At 30.8% G+C, this 7,087-nt stretch overlaps 1 protein-coding gene across 1 annotated transcript in view; it reads left to right on the top strand.

Annotated features, from left to right (window-relative positions):
• The first annotated feature begins 2,352 nt into the window (after positions 1-2,352).
• LOC117168124 overlaps positions 2,353-7,087 on the top strand; it is a 14,476-nt gene continuing 9,741 nt past the window's right edge. The window contains exon 1 of the mRNA XM_033353531.1: positions 2,353-2,382. The gene's annotated coding sequence lies outside the window, so the exon portion shown is untranslated. The remainder of the gene's footprint in view (positions 2,383-7,087) is intronic.

Here is a 7,087-nt window from a genome sequence, read left to right as displayed (position 1 = left end):
AAATAGCGCCTGATTTTTGTCAACTTTAAAAAATATTTATTTGATGTTCGCTTATGGTCAGTTTTGTTCAAAGTGCTTGTTCATGCATAAATTGACTCTTATTGTTTCCGCTTTTCGTCATGTCACTCATTGATTGTGTTTTTCATAGAAAACAGTGAAACCAGGGGTTTTCACGTTTATAAAATCATAATTAAAGGTCACTCAGGGTAATTTTCTGTGCAAAATATTGATTTATAAAGAATATTTTGTCAATCTATAGAACGGATTTCTTCACCCAAAGATACAAACCTGAATTGTACTATAGTAAAAACAACTGGAAAAAATTAGACGTAAGCGAAACTTTTTTAAAGAAAAGAAACCTTGGCTTACCTATAAATATTCATTTTTTCCCCCGAAACATTAAAAAAAACTCTTTGAAACGCTTTCTTTGCAACAATTTTATTAAAGAAAAAGAAAAATATTATAATTTTTACATAGATTTCTTAAAATAAAAAATTATCATCAAGATTTGTAGAAAATATCTTAAGGGCATGTGATACTTCGTCGTGTGGTCAATCGGGTGCAGCTCCCCCGGCTTTTTTGATACAAAAATGAAAAAATTTAAAAACTGAATTCGCAGATGCTATAAAATATCATAACCGACGTCCCCGGACTCTTTTTGAGTGATAATAAAAAATATATATTGTGGTAAATTAAAATTTTATGCATTATTTTGAGGTTACGTCGTTTTTTATCTCTGCCCTTCCGATAATTTGAAAATTATTGATGAAATAAACTTTTTTAATTGCCTGCAAACAAGGTTAGTTCCGGGAGATTAGTTACTATGTTTATTTGTAAGTGCAACGTTTTCGGCCAAAAATATTGTGTAGTTGGGAAGTAACGATCGGGAGAATTGTAACACACATAACCTCGAAATATACACACGTTGTTAGCAAAATCAAAATTTTTTTGAAAATTAAACACGAAATAAGTGTGCGGAACGTCCATTAGCATGTTCGCTATCATTTCCCAGATTTTTAAGACAAAATATTTCTTATCCTAGGAAAAAAGCTGGGGGAATCTAACACTGAAAAAATCGATGCTAATTCCTAAGCGCTATGCAAATTGATCACATTTTGCTAAATTAAAACTTTTTTGAATCAATCCGCAAGAAAAGTGTGTGGGGACGTCCGTTAGCATGTGCACTAGCATTCCCCAAATTTTTAAGACAAAATATTTATTATTCTAGAAAAAAAGCCGGGGTAACCTAAAACTGGTAAAATCGACAATTTTCTAAGTATCACATGACCTTAAAGAATAAAATGATTGTCCCGGAAGTTAGAACCGAAAATTAAAAAAAAAATTTGTTCTAAATTGAGCCAGAATCGCGACCAGGAAAAATCTGGAAAAGAAAGCGAATTTAAAAATTGAACGTAGTAAAAAATTGAAAATAGTTACACAAGTGTAAACATTCGATAGAGTCTTCATAAACAATGTTCAATTTAAAAATCACTTCAAATTAATAGATTCTTAAATGAACTACTTTATTCAATTTTAAAATCTTATTGAAGTATTATTTGAGTATAAAATATTCCATTTTTAACATATTCAATTTGAAAATTGAACAAAAACAACTATTTTCAATGGTAAACAAGTAAAAAAATGAATTGTCACCATTTCAGAGTGATAAATTTAAACTTTGCATGTTACAATTATAATTTTTCTACTTTTTTATTTGTAATTTGAAAGTAAAAGCATTGCATTTTCATTTTTAAAGCATAGTTGAAAAATGTTTAATTCAGAAAAAAATCAAATAAGCTGTAGGTTTCTGCATGTTTTAAATTAAAGGAAAAAATTGAGCTATACAATTTTGAAAGATTAAAAATTTTTTTTTAAAGATTTCTAGGAAGATTTAAAATGATTTTTTCACAGTAAAAACTTGGGACGACTTGAGGTACAACATACCGAGTATGAATGGTACGAAATAGCAACAAGGTGGAGTACGAAAGGTCAGATGTTACTGTTTTGAAATTTTGGCAGCTGTTGTTAAGCATGCCATGGTCTTAGAATAGTTGAAGGTATGCGTATTCCCAATGACATAGGAAACACGGGAGTAGACATGCGATCCTAACTGGGCGAGCGGGGTTGAAACCACGGGAGGAGGAAGAATTCCATGAGTGGGGAGAGCCGCCATCTTACGATGTGCCATTTGATTATGCGCACGAGTATTTTTGCCGACAAACTATGCATGAAAATATAAACATGTGGGCGCTGCCATGTTTGTCGCGGGACATCAAAAGGTGGCGAATCTCCCCCCTCATTGCATCACCCCCGCAATAGCATACCTAGTCCCTTGTTTCCTATGTCCATGGCGTATTCCACTTTGTGAAAATAGGCTTAGAGGTATGAGAGTGATTGAAATTACTAGGGGTAGGATTCCGATGCATGAATGCTTAGAATGTTTATTCTATTTTTCAAGGCATTATTTATTGTTAAAAAAACGTTAAATGCTCGAGTTATAAATATAATTTTGCGTATTTTGTTGGCGAGAAGTTCAAATCGAAGTTCTGCTACTTTCATGTAAATAATTACGCAACAAACAGTACGAGAATTGAATAAAAATTTACATATTGACAAAAAATAAATTATTATTTAAATTGTATAGTTCTATAGGTCCCAAATAATTGTAGATTCAGTTCTCATATTTTCAATTCTTATCTAAATAAGTATTTCTTTAATTCATGAAGTTAAACTTATTATGATAAATAATAATAATAATGTTAAAATTGTATCATAACATTTACCTTTCATAATAATGTAATGCTTTGAAAACTATTTCAAACTCTCTAGATTGATTTCTAGTAATAGAAAATTCGATAAAATATGTCTTATTTTTATCAAATTGAATTTGTACGAGTTCTTAATATTTTTTTTTTGTTTTGTTTAAATTCAGTTAAATCTGAGGATGCTATTATTACGCGTATAGAAAGACCTTTTCATTTTAAATATTGAACAACTTCATGCGTGGGGAATGTAGCATCCATATGCTCTACTTTTCTAGTAATCTTAACATGCCTATGCTCCACTATGCATTCTTATTAAGGTACGAATTATGCAAGATAAAAAGTTATATTGTGAGCGAACGCGGATATCTCGAGCATTCGCAGTAGTGATTCTTGTGTATTTTTAAATTGACACATGGCCTTACATAACCTAAAAATACACAGGAATAACTACTGCTCATGCCAGAAATATCCGCGTTCTGCCACAGCAACATGATTGGTCTTTTTAATTTTGCTCCCTAAATAGAACTTAACTTGCGCATGGATGGAAACTATTTAACCTTCATTTAGAGATGAGCGGTCTGTCTTTTATTTTGCCAACAACTCTGTCATTGCCTGGTTCCCTCCAGTTATATATGCACTAAGATTTCTAATATTAAGTATTTTAAGTTATTAAGCTACCTGGCAAGTGTTTTGTATAATGTGGGTCAAGCAATAATATAAATCTCAGAGGATAAAACTTAATTTAGTTAATGACTTGGGAAAAATTATTTTTCACAGTTACAGAATAAAGTATCAATTTAATCATTCAATTTAATAGTTTTTAAAAAATATAAATAATATCTAAATACTCTTATTGTAAAAAATTATTATTTTCCAAGTTATTATGAAAATAAAGTTTCGTCCCACGTATTTGGTATTATTGTTTGCCCCTCATCGTGCAGACATCTTGGATATCCCCACTTAATCTGAAATACGTAATGGCGCAATTTTACAAAGTGCTAACAACGCACCTGCTAAACTTCAATGACCATGACATACCATTAGCAAAGCTGTCAAAATAATAAACAATGCATTTCGACAAGGCTATTTCAAATCTTGAAAAGTATTTAAGAAGTATTTAAGAAGTTACGAACGCGTATATTATGCGTCGATAATGACGTTTTTCATTTCGTACCCCAAGAAGCGGACACGTCGTACCCAAAATAGTAAGTAATGCGTACCCCAAGTGATGGACACTTCGTCCCCCAAGTGATAAGGAATCTGTACCCTATATTACGGTGCAGCATTCACAACGCAAGGGTAATTCATGTTGCAGGTATATGGTACCCTAATATTGGTGCTTCATTAACACTTTCTTTTCACTGTGTTATTTCGAAAAAATCCATAACTCAAAGAGAATGCATAAAAATATTCCAAAACATTTAAAAATATTTACAAAAATGTTAGAAAAAATTAGAATTCGTTTAAAAGATAATTAAAAGTTCCGAAAATTTTCAAAAATCATTTAAAAAGATTTGAAATAATTTAAAAGAAAATTATTACCTTTGAGGATTTCAAAATTAAATGTTGACTTTTTATTTTGAAAAATGACATCATTTTAAGAGAAGGTATAAGAATATGGGACCACTGAAAAAACTCCGAAAGCGATGAATGAAAAATCACCAAAAATGAAAACTCGGACGACCGAATTGGAAAATTTCCTATAGAAAATGTCCAAAGTAAAAAATCCCCGAATCGTAAAGTTCCGATTTTATAATTTCCGGAATTTCATTATTCAGGAATTTTGCAATTCATGAATTTTAGTTTTGGGAATTTTATTTTTCAGTATTTTGAAGTTGCTTCTTCCGAAAAATAAAATTCTCATCACTGTAAAAATTCCCGAAATTCTGGACAATTTATAATATTACTGAATTTGAAAATTACCGACAGAATTTTGTTGTTGTTGAAAAAGTGCGTTGTATCCTTTTTCACTTACAAAAAAGTTCGCAAAAATAAAATAATTTAAAGAAATTTTTTTTTAAATTCGCGCCTAATCTGTGCTGAATTAAATCCTACAAATTTTGTTTTGTTTGAAGCGCACGTGTTTTTAAATTTATTTTTGCATAACATTTGTATACGATTATTGTTATTTTAAATTGAAAGAATAATTTTTAAAAATCAACATTAAACAAAGTTTCTATAATTAAAATATTTGATTATTGTATTTTTAATAAATAAGTAATATTGATTAAAACATTATTTTCTCAATTGCTACAATTTGGGAATTTTCTAGTTTGTATCTTTTATAATTAGATAGCATTCGGCCTGGAATTTTATTATTCAGGAATTTTCAAGTTCAATAATATTGTAAACTGTCCAGAATTTTAGTATTCTGGAATTTTTTAACTCGGGATTTCCAGATTTAAACATTTTATAATTTTAGGAAGTTTACAGTATCGGGAATTTTATTATTCGGGATTTTTCTGTCCTAATAATATTTCAAAATATTTTAAAAAATTGATAAAATTGTAAAAAAAAATCTTGAAGATTTTGAGGCAATTTTTTCGAAATTTACAAAAAATTTACGATAAAAATGGAAATCATTAAAAATATATGGAAAAGTTCTGAAAAAGCTCCAAAAATAATTTGAATAATATTTATATTATTTGTATTTTAAATTTTATATCATTTAACTTACGTGAATATTTCAAGTAAGCTGTATTAATTATAATATTTTAAGTTTATTTTAAAATATATTTTATGGAACATGATATATTTTATGAATGCGCCAGTGAAATTCTGTTCGTCTAATTTTTGTTGTCAATGCGAAACGTAATCTGGCTTAGAACTACCGCCTTCATATCTAAAAACTGAAAGATTTAAATCGCAATATGACCAATTCGTTGATTGACAAATCCAAACAATTTCGGTCGAAAGTTCAAACTGTGAGCAGATGTTTATAATACCATTTCCTTTTAAAATTCGTTCTAAGGCACGTTTTGATGCTAAAAATAGCTCTAAAACTCATCTTTAGAAATGCTAAGAATCTAACCTCTTTCCTATTGCGTCGTAGTCTATAAGTATTTCCCTGATATCGAATTAATCTGTAATTCTTATTCTTTCTATTATTTCCAGGCAGAGAGAGAGAGAGAGAGAGAGTATTAAAATTATGAATATTTCTGCTAAATTTTTCTTATTCTGGAATTTCTAAGTTAGAGTTATAAGATAAACTTTAAATTCTAATTTGAATTTGAACGCTCATCGATCAATCGATATAACAAATCGATATCTCGCTAGTCGATACTAGCTTTCGAGGTACACTTTGTGTAACTAAAAGTATGTGTTTTGAGGGCTCTAGGGCCCGAAAATCTATATCGTTACACCTCCCCGCCTGATTAAAAGGATGTTCCAGGGTGGAGACAGCCTTTTTCTCAAATTTTATTCTGTTCGTGAATGTGTGTTTACGTTTTCTAAGTTTTCTAAGTGTCAAAATTCAAGAGTTAATTTACGAGTTTTCAAGAGCTTAGGGTTTCCCGCGAGTAATTCAAAAGGACTATTCATGCTCTAATTTCCAATAAATCATTTGGGATTTTTACTTAACTCCAATTTTATGACTTTTTGACCCAAAAGGTATGTGACTTAACTTTACTTATGGATATATGTTTCTAAGCTTATACATTATTTATTTTTTATTTTCATAAAAAAATTATAAAAAGAGAATGAGAAAATCAGTTTTCAAATATTCAATGAAGACAAATACTAGGCAGTCTGATAAGTCCCTGAAAAATGAAACACGGAGACGTTTTTTTGGCCAAAGTCGGTTTTATTTTTCAACATACTCTCCTTTTAAGTCGATACAGCGAGTTCAACGATTTTCTAACTTTTTAATACCGTCCGAAAAGTACTCGATCGGAAGGTCTCCAAAATATGCCTCAGTTTCAGCTATGAGCTCCTCATTTGAGTAAAAACGCTTACCGGTGAGCCATCTCTTCAGGTTAGGGAACAAGTAACAGTCGCTGGGGGCCAGGTCTGGTGAATACGGTGGCTGAGGAACCAATTCGAAGCCGATTTCATGCAATTTTGCTTGTGCAATTAAGCACGAATGAACAGGCGCATTGTCGTGATGATAAAGCGGTTTTTTCTTCTTCAAATGCGGTCGTTTTTCGGCGATTTCGATTTTCAATCGGTACAATAATGATGAATAGTATGCTCCGGTTATGGTTTTACCTTTTTCAAGAAAATCCACGAATATTATGCCATGTGCATCCCAAAATACGGAGGCCATAACCTTTTCGACCCATTGTTGCGTTTTTGGACTCTTCGGAGCACTTTGGCCCGGTGGA

The sequence above is a fragment of the Belonocnema kinseyi genome, chromosome 2 (genome assembly GCF_010883055.1).
Source record: "Belonocnema kinseyi isolate 2016_QV_RU_SX_M_011 chromosome 2, B_treatae_v1, whole genome shotgun sequence".
NCBI classification, from domain to species: Eukaryota; Metazoa; Arthropoda; class Insecta; order Hymenoptera; family Cynipidae; genus Belonocnema; species Belonocnema kinseyi.
The sequence above is the reverse complement of the archived record's forward strand: the minus strand, read 5'-3'. Positions and strand labels throughout refer to the sequence as shown.